Here is a 21,970-nt window from a genome sequence, read left to right as displayed (position 1 = left end):
ATCCCAGCTACTCAGGAGGCTGAGGCAGGAGAATTGCTTGAACCTGGGAGGTGGAGGTTGCAATGAGCTGAGATCATGCCGCTGCACTCCAGCCTGGGCAACAGAACAAGACTCTATCTCAAAAAAAATATATTTTATTGAAACATAGAGAAAAGAACACAAATTATCAGTGTATAGGTCAACGCATTACCACAAAGTGAATGCACTTGAGTAACCATAAACCAGGTAAAAAATACAGTCTAAGAATCCCCTATTTTGTTCCCTCGCCTCTTTAGAAGTAAGTTTTTTATGGTGTTGACAGTACAGTTTCTCCATTTTTCCTTCCAGAACTTATTCTTGGGACCACGTTGCTCTCATTCTCACTGTTACTTTCCCCCTCTTCTCTTTTTCCTTCTTAGAACAAAGCAAAATACTATTGACTAGCAGTGGTCATTCTCTTCTCTCTAACCTGAAAGTCAGTAAATTGAGTAGAAAGGACTGATGGGGGCCAAAAGGGCTAAACCTCCACCACATGTGTGCTGTAAGAAAACATGACATGGTTGCCTAGGCTCCACAGGTTTTTTAAACTCTCATCTCACACAGACTCCATGATACAGGCAAGATTCTTGTAATTTCATAGACAAGGAACCGGAGGCTCAGCAGCTTGATCAGCACTTCTGAAACCAACCCTTTGTCAGGTGTAGAGTCTTCATCTAGGCCAGGACCAGTCACTTTCAGTGTATAAAGCGAGTTCTCATCAAGGTGGTTGATGGCCCCAGTCCGCTTTGAGAAGTAGAAAGTGTGGTGCGGCTTCCCAGAAAAATGCATACACTGGGGAACACAAAAAATGCATATCACTTTGGAGGGTTCCCACGGCTGGCGAACCACTGGTACCTATGGACAGCCCCCAGCTGCTGCAGTGACTCTGAGGGATAAAACAGCCATCCATCTCTGCGCGCAAGCCCATTACCAAAGATAGTATTGCCAATGGTAGTATTGTTAGTGCAGTTCAACTGCGGGACAGACTGAACGTCCTTAGAAGCTGCCTCTGTGTGTGTGTGTGTGTGTGTGTGTGTGTGTGTGCACCGCGGGACGCCCTCCTCTCCCGCGGAGCTGTCACAAAGGACTGTACTTGGCATCCTCACTCCTCACTTCCCAGGATCACGGACTCCACAAAGTTCTGGTGCCCGTTTCTCCGGGACCACCGCCAGCTAAGCATACAGCTCCGGCCAGGAGGGCGCCAGCGGCCCCGGGAGCCAGGGAGACCAAGGACGACTCGCATTCATTTCTAGACCCCGGCTCCCCCAAAGTGCGCACGGTCCTTGGCGGGCTCGGCCAGGGCACGTGGTGGGCGGCGGGGGCACAGCGGCGCCTGGGGATGCGCGTGTGTGCGCACCGAGAGGGCGCCTGGCCGACGGCGCCCACCTCTCTCGTGGCTTTGGTGGCTCCAGGCCTGGTAGGGCCGGGGCCGCGGCTCGGGCTGTGCCCTCCCTACTCCTAGCCGGGCCGGGAGCAGCGGGAGCAGGCGCAGCGCCCCTACCGCCCGCTTTTCCGCCTCCATCTCCTCCGCCTCCTCCTCCTCCTTCCCCCAACCACCCGCGCAGTCACAACCGGTTCAGACTGGCCGGGGTGCCCCGCAAAGAGAGACAAGAGAGAAAAAGACAACAGGGAAAACCCCGGGGAGGAGGAGGAGAAACAAGGTGGAGCCCAGAGAAGGGGGCCGGCTCCCCAACTCCATGTGGCCGCCGCCGCTGCAGGTCTGTGGGGGCAGAGGGCGGCGGCTCCCGGGGCAGCGCGTAGCGGGACCGATTGCCTAATACTCCGGCAGGGGCCGGGGCTGCAGCTGACTCGGGTAAATAGCCGCCCGGCTGGCCCGGAGCTGCAGGGGAGAGCGGCGGCCGCGATCCCCACTACACCACCAGCCCGGCCGCCCGGGGCACTGCGCCGAGTGCTGAGCACCGGAGGCCCAGACGAGGCCGGGACTCAGGTAAAGGGCTGGAGCTTGCGGGGAGGGTTCCAAGAGTGGGCAGCAGCCCCTGCTGCCCAGCGTCCTAGAGACAAGAAGTAACTCCGACTCCGAGCAGTAGGAGGGGGCGGTGGAGCAGCATGGAACCGGGCTTTTGTCTGGGGTGTATGCCGGGGGCTTCGAGTGTCCACGGTGCGCCCGCCCCTCACCGCCCCCTTTTCGATGGGGTGCTTCTACAAAGTGGGCAAGTTTTCCCGGGAATCTGAAGGCGGTATTTTGCACGAGTTTAAAGAGAGGGAGGGGGTCCTGGGGGTGGTACGGTGACCCCCCAGAGAGCCGCCTCTGGACTCCTGAGAGAGCTTCTAGGGTTACTGGTGGAAGAGCAGGGAGAGGTGCATGTGATGCAGGTGGGCCTCCATTTCCCAGAGGACCGAAAGGCCTCCAACTGCCTTGGTCGGGAGCGCGAGCAAGCAGGTGCCCCCGGAGGGTTGGGATTGGGGCGCCGGGGGTACTCCTGACCTACGTGGAGCGCAGCGCGCAGGGCCGGCGGATTCTTCACGGTGGCGCCAGGTTCAGCACCACCCGGCAGCCCTGGGAGAGGGCGGGAGCCCAGCCTTCGCCACCGCCGCTGGAGGCACTGGCACCGCGGCCACCTGGACCCTCAGCCAGAACTTGGGAGGACTTGGCGCTTAATGCCCCATCTTTGGTTCTCCCTAGGTAACCTGCTCTGGCTTCAGCAGCGCCCAGAGGCTTTCCAGAGAGCTGATAACCACGAACAAACTTGGCCGTCAAAAGCAAATCAATGCTTTACCTTGTTTTCTGGGTGCCTAGCCTATCCAACACAAACTATCCCAGAAGTTTAGTCAGGATTTACACTAAATATATTACTTATATAGTAAGTTATTCGACATAACATTTTTGATCAATTTTCTAGGCTACATTTTTGATCAATTTTCTAGGCTACAATTTTGATGTGTTTTTTAAAAATCTTGAATTAACTGAATAATAGTTCATATTGAAGGTGGATTCTCCCATTCCCTGCACCCAGAGTAGGATTTTCCGTTGTTCCATCAAATTCTGTAAATTGGTATGCCCTAACAGTTTCTTATATTTGAGTTGGCTTCAGCTTCGAGAAATTCTTCAGGCAGGTTTAGGCAGAGGGCTGAGGAAGCTAGAGAAGATTCCGAAGAGAAAGGATGATTATTTGTTGCATGATTATAGCGTCTTTTAAAACTTCTAATAGGAAAACACTTCCACTTTCCTGGACCAAATGCAGAGTAAAGCCATTTTCTATTATCTGTTGCAATAATTAATAATAAATATGTAAATGCAGAAAACATGGTTAATACCCATATCATTGCCAGAAACCAGTCCCGCTCTCCCCCTCCCTCAAAAAAAAGTCCTCGGAAGTAGCAATTAGATAAAATAATTTAACCTGCAATTTTGCAGCAACTCAGACTTTCAGCACCACTGATCCTCTAATAAGATCCTTACTGGTTTCTTCCATTTTTTGTGTAGGCGAGTGGAATAACAGGTATCCTTCATATCCATAGGATGAGCATTGGGAGGAGCCAAAGATATGGGGAGGTAGATCAAGACATTAGGAAATTTTTTCTGGCTTCTGACTTTGAGTCTGAAAAGGTGGTGTGAATTGGTTGGTGTCTGAATGTGTCAGGACACATTATGGTGCTCTGGGGTGGATCTGGCCATGGAACTCAAGCTAGAGGATGAGGAACTACACAGATGTGGTCACATTTTCAAGTTTTGCTTCCTTACCCCAATCTTTCAAACCCCTAATTAATTAGGTAATAAAAATTGTATATATTTATGATGCACACAACACGATATTTTGAAATAGTAATATATTGTAGGATGGCCCAACCAACATAATTAACCTATGTATTACATCACATTTTTATCCTTTTTTTTTTTTTTTTTGGTGTGGTAAGAACACTTCAAATCTACCATCTTAACAATTTTCAAAATTGTGACTATAGTGACTATAGTCACTATGTTGCACAATAGATCTCTTAAACTTATTGCTCCTATCTAACTGAAATTTTGTATCCTTTGATAAACATCTCTTCACCCCAACCCTAACTACTGGTAACCAGGGTTCTACTCTCTTCTCTGAGTTCAGCCATTTTAGATTCAAGTCTCCCTTCCCTTCCCTTCCCTTCCCTTCCCTTCCCTTCCCTTCCCTTCCCTTCCCTCCCCTCCCCTCCCCTCCCCTCCCCTCCCCTCCCCTCCCCTCCCCTCCCCTCCCCTCCCCTCCCCTTCCCTCCCCTCCCCTCCCCTTCCCTTCCCTCCCCTTTTCCTTCCCTCTTTTCTTCTCTCTCTTCTCTCTCTTCCTTTCTTCTCACTGCAGCCTCGACTTCACCAGGCTCAGGTGATCCTCTCACCAGGCTCCCAAGTAGCTGGGACTACAAGCGTGTGCCACCACACCCAGCTAATTTCTGTGTTTTTTGTAGAGATGGGGTTTTGCCATGGTTCCCAAGCTGGATTACAGGCATGAGCCACTGTGCCCGGCTGATTTCCTTTTTTTTTTTTCTTTTTTTGAGACGGAGTTTCACTCTTTTTTTTGAGACGGAGTTTTGCTGTTGTCACCCAGGCTGGAGTGCAGTGGCACAATCTTGGCTTACTGCAACCTCTGCCTCCTGGGTTCAAGCAGTTCTTCTGCCTCAGCCTCCCGAGTAGCTGGCATTACAGGTGCATGCCACCATGCCTGGCTAATTTTTTGTATTTTTAGTAGAGATGGGGTTTCACCATGTTGGCCAGGCTGGTCTCAAACTCCTGACCTCAGGTGATCCACCTGCCTCGGCCTCCCAAAGTGCTGGGATTACAGGCATGAGCCACCATGCCTTACTGATTTCCTTCTTTTTCAAGTCTGAATTAGTCTCCTATTGTATGTGTGTGTGTGTGTGTATCACATTTCTTTATCCATTCGTCCACTCATAGACATTTAGGTTGATTCCGTATCTTGGCTATGGTGAATAATGCTGCAAGGAACATGGAAGTGCAGCTATCTTTCAGTATAATGCTTTCCTTTCCTTTGGGTATATAGTGAGATTGCTGGATCATATGGTAGTTCTATTTTTTATTTTTCTGAGGAGCCGCCATATTGTTTTCCATCATGGCTTTCCAAGATGGTATCACTTAATGACTTCGATTTTAATTAATGATTGCAAAAATGTATATATTTTGAGCTACTTAGCCTTTTCTTTGGGAGGTTCTTGGCAGACACCAAAGTAACCCTTATGGATGATGAGATTGAACTATAACAAAAAACCAATTTCCAAAAAAAGAACACGTGGTCCCTGCCTCCAAATGTTTAGTGAGAAAAATAGACTTACAAATATCTGTATTACAAGATAGTATAAATGGATTCATAGGGTAGCAACATCAGTAGTGTGCTACTAAATGACAAAGAAAAGGAGAGGTTCATTCAAGGCTAAGCATGAAGAAGAGTTGTGGGGTGGGTGTAGCAATTTAGGAAGAGGATTTCCTTGATGGAAAAGAGGCCTGCTGGAACAAGAGAATAGCACAGAGATAAGGAAGTCTAGTGTGTTTATAGGAAGCAAAGCAGTTTGGAGTAGCTGAAGCCTGGAATTTAAGACAGATAAGGCTGGGAGGTGGGATGGGGCTAGATTATGGAGACTATGACATGTCATGCTAAGAAATTAAAATGTGGTTGAACATTATTGGTATATTTACATAAACAGTATCAACATCCTTAACTGTACTTTTTGCCTTAAATTTCAGTTTTATGAGTTTCCTTCTAAAATAAGCAGTTGATTAAAATCTCAATATTTACTTCCTATCAGTTTCTTTCAATTAATAAAAGAATAATGTATTCCTAATATCCTTCAATGCTTTATCTAAATCCAACAGTGTTTTACCCCCAAACCTGCATTCCTATGATATTAATAGCTCTTAGCTTGATTAAAACTTCAGATAGAAAAACACTTCCACTTTCCTGGGGCAATATGCAGTCTATAGTCATTTTCTATTCTCTGTTGCAATCATTAATAATAATAATTAATGTTTATTAAACATGTTATGTCAAGGGAGCCACATAGCCTTATGTTATCTAGGGAGGCATTATTTTGATCTTAGACTGAGAATTTTTACAGTGTCACACAACTAAGTAAATGGACCAAGGAGTCTACGCCCAGAGCCTGTCCTTTGAACTATTGTACTATTATGTAACAGGGGCATAGTGTATGATAATTATTATTAATATTAGATAGAAACTGGGCCTGATTCCTGTAGCAGGACTGTTTCTCTGTTTTTTTTTTCTTTGCATCTTCATTTTCATCATTTGGATTAATTTTACCTTACACGTTCAGTGACGGGACATATTTTAATGTTTTAATACACTTTTAAACTACTCATGGGATCTTGTACTTTTATGACCCACCCAAAAGAAACTCTTAAACTCTGAGAAGAGACAGGATGTGGGATGAAAAAAAATCTTAGCAACAGCGATGGCACAAAATGTGAAGACCAGGCCTCCGGAAGCATGTTGATTACCAATATTCTCATGATTCCCAATAAACTCCCCAAATCACCAGATCTTTTTGCATTTCAGCATCCCATATATTTTTCTGTGTGTCTTGATTTTTTTATTATGAAGGTAATACAGTAAACATACTACTTTGTACATGACATACTAAAGTATGTATTTAGACAACAGATCGAACATCATATGATCATGTATAAATTGTGCAAAACATTTGCTAACTGAAAGAACATGTCAGTGTTGTTATTATCATAGATTTCTTCACCAGAACACTATTCTCAGGCCAAGCTCTGCAGGAGAGGGTTGTGTGGAGTAGAGAGAAGCTGAAATGAGAGCCCAGCAGTCCAGTGACCCTGGTAACAGTGTGGGACACAGGGAGATGATGATACCAATGTATCTCAGTGTCTGGCCCTCACTCTCCCTAAATTTAACTGTTACATCTTTATTTTTGTATTTACTTTGTTAAATATTTGGACCTTTCCATCTTTTCTCAGACTCTGAGTGGTTTACAGATCCCTATTTTCACTTTTGAGTTTGAGAGTAGGACTTAGAAATAGATGACTCTTCAATGGATTGGTGAGTAAAGGATCCTGAAACTGTTCTCTCCTTTAGCATGACGTCTCTCAACTTCAGTTTCCTCATGGGTAGATTGAGGGATTGAATAAGATCAGTGGTGGCAATCACAATCTTCACAAGGTTTACCCAGATGAGACAGGCATCATAAATGAGCAAAGAAGACTGGGGGCAGTGGTTGGGTAGTAGGTGTGTGGAGGTATGGGGGATAGCACAGGTGAAACTAAATGCAAGGCAATGTTAGTCCTGTGTCAGGGAGATATTAGGGAGTAGAAGGACCTGGAAAGAAAATGCCTCATCCAGCAAGAGCCAGACTTACTCAGTTCCAGTTAATCGTTACGTAAGAATGAGGGCCCAGTGTTATCAGAACTTTCAATGTTTTGAGAGAATCCTGAAGTTCAGATTTTTATGTGAAATCTTCTAGTGTTAAAACATCAGCAGTTTGGCCGGGCGTGGTGGCTCACGCCTGTAATCCCAGCACTTTGGGAGGCAGAGGCGGGCGGATCACGAGGTCAGGATATTGAGACCATCCTGGCTAACAGGGCGAAACCCCGTCTCTACTAAAAAAATACCAAAAGAATTAGCCAGGCATGGTGGCGGGCACCTGTAGTCCCAGCTACTCGGGAGGCTGGGGCAGGAGAATGGCGTGAACCTGGGAGGCAGAGTTTGCAGTGAACCGAGATCTCGCCACTGCACTCTGGCGTGGGCGACAGAGCAAGACTTCGCCTCAAAAAAAAAAGAAAAAAAAAATCAGCAATTCATTCAAATTTACTAAAAACAAAACCAAAAACATTGAGTCTGCCAAACAAAACACATGAAGAGAACAGATTTGGCCTGGGTGGTGCCAAAGTTTCCAAAATTCCTTCTGACTTCAGACTTTTGTGATCCTGTATAACCAATTTCTTCCCCTTTTGCTAAAACATGTGGTAGTACTCCCTGTATCCAAATTATGACAGCTTTGGAGGAGCTCTTCGGCAAATGCTATACTATGAAAATTCTACAAGGCCTTGAAGGTTAAAAAATATCCTTTTTCATAGCCGCACTATTGATAAAATTCAGAGGCCTCATACCACGGGAGGCCATGGTAGGAGAACTGCTTCAGCCCAGCAGTTTGAGACCAGCTTGGGTATCACAGTGAGACTTCGTCTCTACAAAAAATGAAAAATTAGCGGTCATAGTGGCACCTGCCTGTAGTCCTAGCTATTTGGGAAGCTGAGGTAGCAGGATCATTTGAGCTTGGGAGGTCAAGGCTACAGTGATGAGCTGTGATTGCACCACTGCACCCCAGCCTGGCAACACAGCAAGGACCTGTCTCAAAAAATCAGAGGCTCCAGAAGTTAATTACCTGTATTTATTGTCCCTTTCAGGAACAATTAGTGTGATTTAGTTCCAAGATTCAGAACTGCTCCTCTAAATATTTTACTTCCTGTTCTGCCTTTCCATCTCAATGTGAAAGAATCAATTTTGGTTTCCACTTGGATGAGGGGTATTTATAGGCTTGGCTGACGGTGTTCAGACAAAGAAATCTTCATTGTCTTTAACCTGGCAATATTTCACCACGTATTCTGTCCCTCTTCCTTAACAGAGCTATCTGGGGATGTTCTTGAATTTCAACTAGATGGATAAATTAAGAGTTTGAGTTTTAGAAGTTAATATGGCAATTTCGATTTTTTAAAAAAGCTATTTATATGGATCCAAAAAATAAAAAGGTAAACATAATGAATGGATTTGCAGTGAAATTCTTTAATACAGGTGTGTTTTTAAAGCTGAGTTTCTTGGATTTGACTGGCTAGGATGTGTTATTTGCTTTATGTCAATGAGCTATTCTACAAACAAGTGGGCCTGACTTTAACTTAAAGTTCAGAGCAGATGTTGACAATGAGAAGGAAGCATCTGAGTATATAAAACAAGAATGACATGTTCAGAGAAACCACATACCTTACTGTGACTGAGGTGACTACAGAGGACAAACAAGAGGCTCTGAATGACAGTTCTGAGCCATGATTTGCCCTTGTCCTAGCCCCAGTAATGAGTCAGCCCCCACCCTTTCACATCAGAGAATATGTTAACCATCACTGAATGTTTAACATTTAAAACTGAATCGGAAAGAATCAGGTAATTATTTGATCATTACAGCCATGTCATCTGATGTTATATTGGTAAAAGATTTGGATTTTAATTTTTTTACTTATGTATTTGGCTAGCTTTTCAGATTCAATGGTGGAGACAGACTCTAAGCTCCAGAGAGGAAGGGGCCACATCTCCTTCACCCCACAATGCCTTCTAAATGCACTCAATTCATTTTGTTGAATGAAATATATTTGATTAATCATTTGAATATATAGGAGATTTTAGGTAAGTAGGATTTCAATGCATTCATTCATTCATTTCATACAGATTTGTTGAGCTTTCCCTATGTGCCAATCATAATTCTTAGTGCTAGGCATATGGGATAGACTTGTGGGCTAGTCCTTTAACAAAAAACAATCTATTGTAATAAATGTTATGGCAGAGATGCTTAAATTGGTGTGACACCTTGGAGGAGGAATGACTGATGTAGAGTTTCACAGATGGCATCAAGATGAGAGAAACATTTGGGCTCAGTCTTGAAGGAAGAGTAGGAATTGGAGAAAGGCATTCCAGCTGCCTCCAGCTACTAACAGGAACTGAAGAGTCAAAGCTTGGACAAGGGAGGGAGCATAGCTAAAATGCTGAGTCACGAGCTGTGGGTTGGGGGGCACAGATTTGTGGGACATCCTAGCATTATAGACTTTTAGAAGAAAGAATCAGGTAACTGGCTAGTTATTTAAAGATCTGGATATCTGATGTCATATGGACAAAACATGGTTTTATAAAACCAATGCTTTCATTTTTGTTTATAATTTTTGAATAACATCATAGTTTTAGTGATGGACGACTGTAAGCTTCATGAGGGAAAGAATGATTGTCATTGATTTCTTAGTGTCCTTTTGTAATTAATGAAATAAAACTTTGTGCTCTGCTAATGGGTAAACTGTGGGTAATGAGGAACCATGGAAGGATTTGAAAAATTGGAAGCAGAATTGAGATGACCAGAAAGCCACGGTTTAGGAAGATGAATCTGGCAGCAGCTCGGCAGATGCCCTGCAGCAGGGAGACAGTGTAAGCTGAGGGATCCACCTGTAGGCAGTTGTGATGGTCCAGGCATTCGCAGAAAAGATGGAGAGGAAGAGTCTGATTGCAGAACTCTTTGGGGGACCCTGGGATGCTGGAGACGAGGAGCTGGGATTCAAGGAAGAGCTGGAATGCAATGAAGTGGAGGCTTTGTGCTTGGGCAAATGGAAGTATGGTCATGACAGTTTTCCAGATAAAATTCAGGAGGAGAAATTAAGAATTGAGTTTGAGGGGCCTGGGTACATCCAGTTGAGATCTTGACATGGAAAATGGTGAAAAATTCTTTAGAAATGTGGATCTGGAGTTCTGAAGAGAGGTCAGGGCTGGGGATGGAGAGTTCAGACTTCTTGCTTGAGTATCTGTGATCACTTGGTGGCGTTAGAGAGAGCCTGGGAGAGTCTTGTGGGAGTGGGCTCACGAAAGCCAAGGGGGCAGTGGTTCGTAAAAACAGAGAAGTAAACAGTGTCAAGAATGAGGAGGCTGTGCTGATGAACTGTGAGGATGCAGGGAATGCCATAGTGAAAACACTTTTTCTTGTTTGGATGCATCAGAAGCCAGAAATCACTGAGTAGAGGAATGATGAGAAGGTGAGGAAGCAGAGGTAGTGAGAGTACCCTTTCATATTTTTCTAAGAAAACCTTTGAAAGATGCAACTACAGTAACAAGATCGAACACTTACTAGTTACTTTATGCGAAGCTCCATGCCTGTGCTTCATGGCCAGGCTTGAAATCCCCTGTAGGTTTTAGCTTATGCTTGGATGGTCACTAGAAACATGCTCATGTGAAATACAAACTTAAAATGGAGTTCTTCATTTGCTTTTTGATGCACATTGAATTACCACCTTTTTTTGCAAACTGGTTTTGAAAGGGAGATCCTAGGAGTCTTGGGGATAAGGAAGGGGTCTCTGAACGGGGGAAAGAGCAGCAAACTGGGGTATGAAGAATGCAAAGAAGAACTTGACTGTGCAGTGCTTAAGAGACAAAGTCAGCATTTGTCAGCTTTCATTCTACCAACAGGTACCCTAATAACTGTACTGCAACATCTGGAAAGGGAGTGGTAGCCAGCTATGTAGTTTCCTGATTTGAGGAGAAAAGGAAAGAAGGAAAGAAAGGAAACAAAAGCAAACCTTGTTTGGACTTCAGTGCCTCTTGATTTTGTCTTTTTTTGGCTGTCAGTGACCTGGGGGCTTTTCAATGCTCTAAGAGCAGCCTATGATTGTCATTCTGGTCTTTCCTCACTGAGACTTTCTTCTTATTTGCTGACTTTTCTTTCCATCAGGAAGTTATTCTAAGAGATGTTGAAAAATGCCATTACCATATCCTGTTATTATTTTTGGGTGGGGGGAGAGATGTGGTACTAATGTGTGTGTGTGTGTGTGTGTGTGTTTTCAGTGCAGCTGAATCTGAAATAATGAAAACCTAGAACCAAGTATCTGACAGAAGATGTCCTATTGTGGCAGGGAAGGAGGAGAGTCGAGGATGTTCTGGCCAGAGGTCTTTATAGGGAAAGTACCTTAAAGATTTTGGGGGGAGCTATATGAGGATAAAAAATAACTTTTTGTGACTACCAGTTACGTCTAAAGGGATTTAAAAAACAAAAACAGTGATACTTCATATTGAGATTACTATGTGCCAGGCACTGGGCTAAGTGCTTTACAGAAATTAACTCATATAATTATTACCACAATCTGATGAGGTAAATACTGTCATTCCCCTCACTTTTCAGATGAAGAAAAAGAGGCACAGAGCTATTTAAGTAACTTGCTGATGGTCACACTCTTGGCTGGTACCAGAGCTGCGATGTACACTCAGGTTATCCAGGACACCAGCCAGTGTGCTTATTCCTTATGCGAAATTTATGAGAAATTTTCTAGAATAGACGTTCTCGTGTAGTCATAGATGTAAGTATCTGTGTGTGTACTTGTATGAGACTGTAGTTACTGAAAACACAGAGAAGTGGAAATTCAACCAGCCATTCTTGTGAACCACGTAATAACCTTTACCAAATGATCACAGCCTCTCTCCTGGTACCTTTCCCACACTGAGAGGTTGTTTTGTTAATTTGAGCAAATTAATAGGTGACAGTCATTATCCTGACAGCCTTATGATTATCATCATTCACACCATTATCTTTGTTAGAATCTTCTCAGGGGTTTTCCTGCCAGCCCCATGCCCGTTCTGTTGGGGATTGCGGATAAAGCAGAACTGGGGAAAGAGCAGAACACTGGGGTATGAGAAATGCAAAGATAAACTCGACTGTGCAGTGCTTAAGAGACAAAGTGTTGTAATCCCAGCACTTTGGGAGGCTGAGGCAGGCAGATCAACTGAGGTCAGAAGTTCGAGACAAGCCTGGCTAACATGGTGAAACCCCATCTCTACTAAAAATACAAAAAAAAATGAGCCGGGCGTGGTGGCGGATGCCTGTAATCCCAGCTACTTGAGAGGCTGAGACAGGATAATCACTTGAACCTGGGAGTTGGAGGTTGCAGTGAGCCAAGATTCCTCCATTGCGCTCCAGCCTGGGTGACAAGAGGGAAACTCTGTCTCAAAAGAAAGAAAGAAGAAAAAAAAAGAGACAAAGCATTGGCTTTTGTCAGCTGAGTGTGGCTTGGACACAAAGAATTGGGGCAAGTATCTGGGCACTGACTGCCCAGAGATTCTTGGAGCTGCTCCTCCCGGGTCTTTTCCTTGGCTGCTGCACAGCAGAAGGGTGGCATTTGGGGTGGTTGAACCTGTGCTTGGCTATTTGGGACAATGGGAAAGAGACAGAACAAGACTTTTCTCTCTTCTGGCTGGCAGTGGTGTGTTCTTGCTTTTTCTGGAGCCATAAGGGTGAAACTGTGCTCATTCTCTAGCCAGAGACCAGCCAACAGATTCTGGGGATTTGCCACGTCAAAGTGTGGGGTTAATAGCATTGCCACCACCAGTGGGGACAGAGTCAAATACAGCAAGTCAAGAAGGAGCAGGCAACTGCACATTCCTTTGGTCTTCCTCTATGTTCCAGTGTGCTTAGGAAAAAAAAGTCATATTCTCCTGAAAGGATCTAATTATTCTGCTCTTTTGTTTTGTAAAGTTTTGTTTAAGTGTTCTAAGTATTAAGAAATAACTAAAGATTTAAAAGTTTCCAAAGCCCTGGATTTCTAAATGATCCAGTAACCAGTTGTTGTTCTAGAACTCTGGGGTAACCAGTAACTACTCTTTAGACAATGGCTATGAAATTACCAGAAATCCCTTAAGTTCCAGATTCTTCAATACTAGAAAAAAACCCTAAGGTTGTGAAAGTAATAGCTAATATTTATTGAGCTTTTTTTTTTTTTTCAACTGTATGCCCAGCAGTGAGCTTTGAATTTGCAAACCACTCTTATCCTATTTTACAAATGAGAAAACTGAGGCTCAAAGCCAACAAGCAATTGGCTTAAAATCCCATGCTAAGTAGCACAGACTGGACCAGAACTTAGATACAAACTTGATTTAAGAAGCCTCTGATCTTAACCATTACTCAGTTTCTATCGTTCTGGAACCAGATGCTAGAAAAATGTGCCTTCTTCCTGTCTACCCCATCTTCATGGTAAAACTAAGAATAAAGGAAAGCTAGGAAGTAATTGAAAAAATTGTTAACTTGCTTAAAATAGTTTTCTGTTATCTCCTTCCTCCATATGTACCTAAAGCAGCCCAAGGACACTGATGTTGACCTCAGAAACCCTGAATTTATGTTTTTTTCTCATTGTTCAGATTCCTCTTTCAGGATATTTAGGCATTCCTGCACCTGAGCAGAAGCTTTGCTCTGTTGCTCCTTTGTTTGAGGAGCCATAATACCAATGAAATAAGCAATACACAATTTCCTGATTTTATTTCCCTCAAACAAACCTGTTACTAGGTTAAAAATTTGGGTGTAGGTATAGGTGGGGAGAGTGGATGTGGACAGCGAGGAGGGCCATTGACCCGGTGGGGGGGCTCATATTTATGAAAAGTCTCATGCAGCTGTTGCTAATTTTATCTCTAAGTCAGGCCATATATTTGGTCATTGTAACTGTGTGTTTATAGCATTCATCTTTTAAAAAGTAAATTTGTTGCGTTATAACTTATGTCCAGTAAAATTCAACAATTATAAGCATACAGTATGATGAGTTTTGACAAATTCACATAGGGTTTACATTAATTTTTTTGGTAACAGATTTACTAAATTACAAATTACTTATAATTCACTTATTTAAAGTATATAGCTCCCTTGATGGCTTTAGTATATTCAGAATAGTACAACCATCACTACTATCAATTTTAGAACATTTTCATCACCCCCGAAAGAAACCTCATATGCATTAGCATTTCTCCCTACCCCAAAACCTCCCAGCCCTAGGCAGCCACTAATCTACTTTCTGTTTCTACAGCTGTGCCTGTTCTGGACATTTCACATAAGTGGAATCATACAATATGTGGTCTCTTTCAATTACGTTTTCTCACTTAGCTTAGGGTTTTTAAGGTTATACATGTTGTTGCATGTATAAGCATTTCATCCCTTTTTATTGCTGAATAATACTCCATTGTGTAGATATATATCATACTTTATCCATTCATCAGTTGATGGGCATTTGGATCCATTATCTATATATGTTTATCAGTTTTCATCACATATAGTATATAAAATATCTAGTGTATATATATAAAATATATACTATATTTAAAATATATTTATATTTATATTTATATAATATATTTTAAAAATATATATTATATAAATATAAAAAAATTTAGTGTATATATGTATATATATGTGTATATATATAAGTGTGTGTGTGTGTGTGTGTGTATATATATATATATATATATATATATATATATATATATTTGAGATGGAGTCTCGCCCTGTCACCCAGGTTGGAGTGCAGTGGCACGATCTCAGGTCACTGCAACCTCCACCTCCTGGGTTTAAGTGATTCTCCTGTCTCAGCCCCCGAGTAGCTGGGATTACAGGCACCCACCATCACAGCTGGCTAATTTTTGTATTTTTAGTACAGATGGGGTTTCACCATGTTGGCCAGGCTGGTCTTAAACTCCTGGCCTCAAGTGATCCACCCACCTTGGCCTCCCAAAGTGCTGGAATTACAAGCATGAGCCACTGCACCTGGATGAATATTTAGGATATTTAATGTATTCTATCTATAGTCTATCTTAATATATAGACTATTTTCTATATATATTCATCACTGTTTGGCTAATAGCATTCATTTTTAAGATGTAGATATTTAATCGAAACCTTGATTTTCATATCCTCTTTTTTGTTTTCTTACCTTCAATATTTAGCATGCTAGTAGTCAGAAACATGAAAGTAGCTTAATCCCATCTTGATTTCTGAGACAATCTGATCAAGACCACCACAACTGGATTTACAGTTGTACTAAAATTATTATTTGGAGGCCGGGCGTGGTGGCTCACGCCTGTAATCCCAGCATTTGGGAGGCCGAGGCAGGCGGATCGTGAGGTCAGGAGATTGAGACCATCCTGATTAACATGGTGAAACTCCATCTCTACTAAAAATGCAAAAAAAAATTACCCAGGCGTGGTGGCGGGCGCCTGTAGTCCCAGCTACTTGGGAGGCTGAGGCAGGAGAATGGCATGAACTGGGGAGGTGGAGCTTACTGTGAGCCGAGATCGCACCACTGCACTCCAGTCTGGGTGAAAGAGTGAGACTGTGTCTCAATAAATAAATAAATAAATAAATAAATAAATAAATAAATAAAATTATTATTTGGAGTTCACGCCCTTGAATAGCTATTTCAAACTGTAGGAAATTCTTATAGAATTTTGTGTGTGTGTGTGTGTGTGTGTGTGTATATATATATATATACATACAGAATAAAGATGACTCAATATGATTTTACAAAGAGTTTTAATACTTTAGAAGCACAACAGGGTGGATTCTTTTTCTTTTCCGTAAAAACTGATGTTGATATATAACTATATTTATTTGACTTTAGAAGAGAAAAGATACACTGACATTTTAAAATGTCATTGGAAAGTGACAAAATTGATCTAGTGACTATAACTTTTAAAGGACTTACGTTAGTGTTAACGTGATGACATTTGCTAGTATATAAATCAACAAAGACAGTAGATTTACTTGACAGTTTAGGTCTTTGACCCAGAAGAGACTTATTTTAAAGTTCTATCCTACTTAAAAATTGTTATAAAAATCAGTTATAAGTGTGTTGACACTGTTGCAGCTGATGACTGCAGATGCACTTTTTACCCCTTGAACAGTATAAAATGAAATTGCTTAAGAAATGGGAAAGCAAAAGTAAAAGTAGAATATTACATGTGGTATGGAGAGGGCAGACTCAAGAACTAGAGATATGATCACTTGTGTTATGCCTCTCATGAAATGAAATGTAATTAATTTGTATTTGAATTGAGAGCTTCAGTTTGTATTAAATATATTTGTTTACCTATTGTTTTAGAATTCCCAAAAAATTATCTACATTTTTGCTCACATTTCATTAAAACACCCAAAGAATGACTTGTTTACCTACATTTTTTTTGTTGTTTTTAGGTATTGGTTAATTATTTCTCAATTCCCAGGATTCCTTCACCCAAACTGAGGTGGTATAGAATAAATGATACATGTTTGGAGGGATAAAAGTCATTGTTTGAGGGAAAGAGTGATATCAGTATTACAACTGCTTCTGGCTGAACAGGTTTGCTTTTTAGTTTATAAAACTTGTTACCTACATTGGAGTCAGAGCTAAAACATAATTTTCAGTAGCTTTTGAAGTGTTTTATTTTAACAGCTTTATTGAGGTATAATTCATACATGATAAAATTGATCCATTTAATGTGTGCAGCTCAGTGATTTTTAGCATGTGCATAGAGTTGTGCTACCTGCACCACAATCTCATTTTAAAATGTTTTCATCATCCCACAAAGAAGCCCTTTAACAGTCATTCCCCATTTCCACCCCTCAAACTTTTTTCCAAAGTGGCTTCAGCCTTTTCATCTGCACCAGCAGCATGTGAGGGTTTCAGTCCACCTCCTCGCCCATGGTTTATAGCCTTACAGTGTCATAAATGTAACTGTAGGAAGGTCATGGAACCCAGCATGATTTAGACTTTTGACTCACCTCACAGATAACTAGATCAAGGCAAAATCAACCTGGAATCAGGTTTTCTGATTTTTCCCAAGATAAAGTCACAGGATTCTAGGCTCTTAAAATAAAGTGCTTCAGCACCAGACAATCTGGTAGTGATTGAGATTCAAATAAAAATGTGCTACTGTTGACCTTTTATATTTCAAGTGAAAAGTCTATCTATGAATCTTTAAGGAGATATTTATAGACAATGCTCAAATGGGGGTTGTTAGGGAAAGATAATTTTGGGGAAGGGAGCAAAGGCAACAGGAAACTGTCGACTGGAAATAAGATTAAATACTTGTAAATCACTTTGTATTTGGCAAAAATTAGTATAGTGCATATGTATACATTTCAGGGATAGAAATACTCAGTGTTCTTAAATGTCACACCTGCAGTTCTGGCAGCCTATATCCAGAGCAGAAATTTTCAGCCAATGTAAAGAGTTGAAGAAACAAAGGATTGGCATTATTTGAGCAGAACTAAATATAATCGAAGGCATTGGAACTTAAAGCTTTACTGTGAATGAAATGTAGTCTTTCATCAATAGTCTTTTTCATTTCCCAAAGGAAGTGATTAGAACTTGCCAACTCTCCTTTCCCCTTGAACAAAACAGGTTCTGGCTTTAGGACATATACTATCCTTTCTACTAATGATAATCTAATTTTGTTGAATAGTGATATCTTCTTATGGTTAATATTATTTCATGCTCTTCTCTCTCCTCCAAGGGAAGTTCATAATACATGTACTGTATTTAATTTTTTTAAGTTAAAGTTAAGAAAGATGCTTACAAGTTCAAGTTCAAATTCAAATTAATTCTCTGAAACTTCTTTTAACCCTATAGTATAACAAAACTGCCCCTAAATTAGTGTTCTTCAAATGATCTCTCAAAATGGTTTCTAATTTTGAGTTTTATAAGGTGTCTGGCCACTCAGAGTCCTGGTTTGTTAACACTCTGGTTAAAGGAGATTCCAAATTCTCAAATAGTTTACTAGAATATAGTACAATATCTGTATTTCCTAGAAACACATTTTCATACAGTTGTATGAATAAGACTCCAAAACGTTGAATATATACATAGATCGTAAGTCTAAATAACATAGTGCCTTCTGATACTTACAGATCTTGTTTCATTTATTTACTTACTTATTTATTTAGAGATGGAGTCTTGCTCTGTCGCCTAGGCTGGAGTGCAGTGGCGTGATCTCAGCTCACTGCAACCTCTGCCTCCCGGGTTCAAGCGATTCTCCAGCCTCAGCCTCCCGAGTAGCTGGGATTACAGGTGTGTGCCACCATGCCCAGAGAATTTTTGTATTTTTTAGTAGAGACGGGGTTTTGCCATGTTGGCCAGGCTGGTCTCGAACTCCTGACCTCAGGTGATCCACCCACTTCAGCCTCCCAGAGTGCTGAGATTACAGGTGTGAGCCACCCCACCTGGCCTTTTTTTTCTTTTTTTGGAAAAAAAGTTCCACCACTTAGATAATATAAATGATTTATTCTAAAATATGTAGAAACAATTATTTCTTGTGGTTATAAACACAGACTTCTTGAAACACATTCTTCTTGAATTTACATGGAGAGTACCATTTTTCTAATCTTGTTTTGCTCTGTGAGCCCTGTAAGAACTGCCCTCTCCAACTCCACCAAACCTATCAGGCCTATCCTGATTACACATGTATGTTCATGTTGTTCCTCTTGCCTTGTCCGCCCTTCTATGAATCTCTTCATTGTTCTTTACAACTAACCTACTTTATGAGGCCCTTCCACTCCTGCTCCCACCTTGAGTGCTTTCATTTCCTTTGACTCCTAAACATTTAATATCCATCCACTTGTTTGGCACCCAATCGTGTACATACTCTTTTGCTCATACCTTTCCACATGGACACACCTTCCCATGTACACATATCTTACCTTCCTAAGTGAGTTAAAAGAGTTCCTGAGGTCAGGGGCCATACCCTACATGTCTTCTGGTCTCCTTTAGTAGCTAGCGCAATATAACTTAAATGTAAGTGATCAAGAACATTTTGAATAAAGACCACTTTCTTCTTTTTTTTTTTTTCTTTTTGAGACAGCATCTTGATCGGTTGCCCAGGGTGGAGAACAGTGGCATAATCATGGCTCACTGTAGCCTTGACCTCCTCGGCTCAAGCTACTTCCTGCCTCAGCCTCCCAAGTAGCTGGGACCACAGGTGCATGCCACCACACCCAGCTAATTTTTAAGACCACTTTTCTCTTGCTGCATTTCTGTAAACAGTAGGATAAATGGGCTTAGTGGAAATTTTAGTTAATTTGGAATTTTTTTTTTTTCTTTTTTTTTTTTTTTTGAGACGGAGTCTCGCTCTGTCGCCCAGGCTGGAGTGCAGTGGCGCAGTCTCGGCTCACTGCAAGCTCCGCCTCCCGGGTTCACGCCATTCTCCCGTCTCAGCCTCTCCGAGTAGCTGGGACTACAGGCGCCCGCCACCACGCCCGGCTAATTTTTGTAGTTTTTTAGTAGAGACGGGGTTTCACCGTGGTCTCAATCTCCTGACCTCGTGATCCGCCCGCCTCGGCCTCCCAAAGTGCTGGGATTACAAGCGTGAGCCACCGCGCCCGGCAATTTGGAATTTTTATTAAAAAGAATGCCAAATAAGGGAATGTATCATATTAGATCATAAGATATGAAGAAGGGAGGATAATAAGAAATTTTCATAAAAATAGATATGGCACATCTATATTTCTTATATTCTATGGTCATCAACAATATTCCTCAGCTTTACCTTTGTCTTAAATGGGACCAAGTGAGGTATGGATGGTTAAAATAATCAACTTGAAATTACTGCATACTCACAATATATTTATTCAGTTGCAAGTAAAGAAATGAGTACCGATAACTTAACAAAATCATTTACTGGGTTAGCTCACAAATGTGGAAGCCTGGAGAAACCAGAATTCGGTGTCTCTAGGAGGTCACGGTGGTATGACTGACAGAGGTCTCTTCAGTGCACTTTCATGGGGATCCGTAAACTCTGCAGATTTTCCTTTCCTTATATAGCATTTCACTCAAGATTCAGGCATTTCAATCAAGATTCAGAGTCCTGAAAGCCTACTGGCTTCTCTTGGGTTAGACGCCCTTTATTGCTCAAGGTCAAGGAAACTTAATTAACAGTCCCACAAGCCCTCTAGCCATAGGACTGATGTACATCCTCAAAAAGGAAGTTGAGCACCATTACAAAAAAGGAGAATGAAGGCTAGCCTATTCATAAAATCACCTTATGCAGTACAGAGTATCAGAAAAACAGCTGGTGAGAGGCACCTAGGGAATAGAGGAAGCCATGGGAGGAGGGTGCTAGAGTGACAGAACACAGGAAATCACTAAATGGTAGTTTTCACTGTGTTCTATTGACACCACATGTATCTTAAACTCTGAGATGATGACAGATCAGAAGCTATTAGTCATCGCTATAAAAACTTGCCTTTCTAGTCAGAGTTGATGTGCATGGGAACTTTGTATTTCCAAGTTTGCTCTCTTAAATATTTACTGTGAGAATTTCTTTGGCTCTTGTCCTACATCCTGAAATGTCACCGAAGGCAGGGCATGGCAATGCAAGGCAGGGCGGAGGTGTGTGGTGTAGAAAGGCATTTTTGTCTACTTAGGTTTGAAAACTGGTAAGGGACATAGTTCTCTTCATCCTCCCCCATTGCCCGCAACCTCCCAGGAATACTGGCTTTATTCATGATTCTGGTGCTTTGTCTCTATAAATATGTACTTTTCCTGAAGTGCTGTGATTGGAGCATTTGAATGAAGGACAATCTCATATGCATTTGTCTTCACACAACCTCTTAGTCTCTTTATATGTTTGGCTATTTCTATCATATCCTGTCTAGTTTGAGGAGTTCAGACAATATTTTCTTTAAAGAGGATTCTGAACAGAAATTGTAAAGTACTAAATTGTCATTAGAAAGACCAGAATTGCATTGTCTACTTTTGCAATAGAGTAGGTATCAGAGAGAGTAAATTTCCAATGGAGGGACATATTTGATTACTACAAAAGTTTCTGATTTGGAAGTTTGGATAATTCTGTTAACACAATCATGTGGTTTGAATGTCTAGATTTTATACCTACAGGTTTGTTCACTAATTATAACATCTTTGTGTTTTTGATTATTAAATGTTGAAAGTTAATTTGTATAAAGACTTATGGCACATGGTGACATGAGTTCTGCCCAGTGCTCTGAAATCAAAGTGAAGAAATAAATCCATGGAAGCCCAGGCAAATGATGGGTTTAGCTATGACTCTCTGAAGGCAGCCAAATGCCTTGTCATCTAATGAGGCTGCGTGTGAATGGATAATTCATATTCCTACTGTCTTCAGATATTATCTGTTGAAACCACAGCCAAGTGCATGGTGGGAAGAATCTGTGGGCAAAGACTCTGTTGCACCTGACTGTAAACCTGGCATAGTGAAGAGACATGGAAGGTTCAGGTTAAGTGGGAGGCCCTGCTGGGGACCTGAAGGTTAAGCCTTGGATCTCCAAATCCATTGCCATGTAAGCTGTTTAGAAAAAGAAGGAAAATTTTTCTTTTCTTTCCTTTCCTTTCCTTTTGTTGTTGTTGTTGTTGTTGTTGAGACAGGGTCTCACTGTGTCACCCAGGCTGGAGTGCAGTGGTGCAATTACT

The 21,970-nt window shown here is 41.8% G+C and overlaps 1 protein-coding gene across 4 annotated transcripts in view; it reads left to right on the top strand.

Annotated features, from left to right (window-relative positions):
• Positions 1-1,221: 1,221 nt before the first annotated feature.
• SLC16A9 (solute carrier family 16 member 9) overlaps positions 1,222-21,970 on the top strand; it is a 59,864-nt gene continuing 39,115 nt past the window's right edge. For 2 of the 4 annotated variants that reach the window (XM_063637897.1, XM_055274382.2), the window contains exon 1: positions 1,366-1,736. The gene's annotated coding sequence lies outside the window, so the exon portion shown is untranslated. Of the gene's footprint in view, positions 1,967-21,970 lie in introns of all 4 variants that reach the window. The other 2 variants (XM_055274381.2, XM_055274383.2) reach the window with 2 other exon arrangements.

The sequence above is a fragment of the Symphalangus syndactylus genome, chromosome 4 (assembly GCF_028878055.3).
Source record: "Symphalangus syndactylus isolate Jambi chromosome 4, NHGRI_mSymSyn1-v2.1_pri, whole genome shotgun sequence".
Classification (NCBI taxonomy): Eukaryota; Metazoa; Chordata; class Mammalia; order Primates; family Hylobatidae; genus Symphalangus; species Symphalangus syndactylus.
Note: the sequence above shows the minus strand (reverse complement) of the source record. Positions and strands in the feature narration are given on the sequence as shown.